The sequence below is a fragment of the Nansenia antarctica genome (genome assembly GCF_963989245.1).
Source record: "Nansenia antarctica genome assembly, chromosome: 6".
Lineage (NCBI taxonomy): Eukaryota > Metazoa > Chordata > Actinopteri > Argentiniformes > Microstomatidae > Nansenia > Nansenia antarctica.
The window spans coordinates 48776428-48778695 of NC_137676.1; positions in this window are offsets into that span (position 1 = coordinate 48776428).

A 2268-nucleotide genomic window follows, 5' to 3' on the forward strand; every position below is an offset into this window, starting at 1 on the left:
TCTTGGTATGGGTTAGCAAAAACTGTGTGTGCATGTGCATATGCATGTGTGTGTATGCGTGTGTGTGAGAGTGCATAGTGGGGTGCATATCTTACTGTAGGGGTCCGTCCCACTCACAGTGCAAAGTACAATAAAACAAACACAGTAATTTAGCTGATCGTGTCTGATACCAACATCAACCAATATCAACAATGTCTATTTCTATTTGACACTTATGAGGTCCTCTCCAAAGTTGTTACCATACTGTACATGGAGTCCAACTCATGTTCAAACTAGGGGAGCAAAACATAGTTTTAAGCCAGCCATACCATGCGGCTATGGGAAGATGCAGCTGGTGCCAAAATCCCAATTGAAATGTTAAACTTTGCACTCCATCTGGCAAAATAAGGCTGTCTTTCTATTATTTCCTAATATTACACGTAATCTTCCTAATCTTCTCCCTGGGAACAATTATATATTTTTTCATAGCCTACAAGCCACATAAGCTTTTTTTTGTTTTTTATTAGACATTTTTCACATAATTGAAGCCAGGTCACAAGCACACATGCACGTCCAAGGCACGTGTGTTGGTGAAAAGTAAACCCGATGCAGATCAGAAAAACACTGAAACGTGCCTCTACATTAGCAACTGACTGTGCCTGCATTGTTGTCACCAATCAGACGTCGTTATGAACACTATGGCGCCCATAAGTGGCTTTTCCTGAAACTACCAGTATGTAGATTTGAGCCTTAAAATAGTGTTAAATTGCCATGATAAATCAGTAGTGATCAAGAAATGAGATCACTTGATAAAGTTGAAAATCTGGTTAGTCTACCCCTAATCCTATTTTATGTTTGATTAGTTTAAAACGATATACCCACAATCGCAGCTATTAGAACTCCTAGCAAATGTACATTTTCAAATGTTCAATGCAGCCAAAAAGGGCAGCAAGGTGTAAAACAACATGCTTTACCTTTAAGGAAGCAATGCCGGCTATACATGATATGTGTATGAATATGTAGCGGAGGTAATCAGTAGCCTTGCCTGAGACCTGAACACATGCATAGGCTTTCTCTTGGGGACATTGCGCAGGTTGTGCACCAGGAGACCCTGCTACACGGGAGACCCAGGTTTGAATCCCAGTTGGTCACATACAGGATATAAGCTTGATGACATGTAATATGATGTGAGACCTGTTGGCATTAGCTCCCAGTGCCCTGAGCTCCCAGTGACTCATCCCAGTTTCAGAAGCGGCACAGCGCCAGCTCGTGTTCCTCTCTGAGGGCACAGTTGGAAACCAGAGAGGCCTGGGTACTGCCTGCCTGGCACACAACTCCTCAGCCCAGTCAGCAAACACCAGCCAGAAGGTGTCTCCTTTTCTGTCTCAGTGGGCATGGCTCCTACCCATCTACCCATCCATCCATCCCTCTGTGACAGGGTGCTGATGGAGGAGTGCCAGTTTGTTCCTGCTGTCTGAAGGATTGGGTCTAAACCAACAGAGATGCCACCCACACACACACACACACACACACACACACACACACACACACACACACACACACACACACACACACACACACACACACACACACACACACCCACACACACACACACACACACACACACACACACACACAGACACACAGACACTCCTCCCACAGTCTCCCTCTTGGGGAGACACTTAACTCTCTATCATGGTGCTGCAGAAGACTGTCTGTGCTCTTTAAATCTTTAGGGGATTAAAGAACAATTGCTTTGCTTTGAGGATTATAGAATGAAGGGCTGAAAGGACTGATATCAAAAGCGAGAGACTGGAATGCTAGGAATCGTAGTGTAACTGTAATAGGGACCTGCTCAATATAATTCTATATATAAACTGTGGTTCTATATACGTTGTCTGACGTGAGAAACCACTGTATACAGATCTGAACAGTGAATATATTGAAGAGAGTATAGTATAGGCAATGTGAGCCCAGCTATTCAGCTGAATTGCACTTATAAAAGTTGACCAAAAGAGGGAGTTTAAACCAGCCAATTCTTTTTTTCCACTGAGGCTGCTGGCTCAACTTCTCAGCACCACAGATGATAACATTGCACATATGTGACAGGGTCTGGTGAAAATGTCCCCAAGTAGGGCAAGGTCATTTTTCATTTTTTTACAGATTATGAAAGTGCAGATTGTAAACTTTCAAATTATGTGTCATACATTGAAATCAACAACTGAAAATAATTGAAGCATGCTTATTCTGTATGTATTCTGTCTGTTATTCTTATTCTGTATGTTTTCT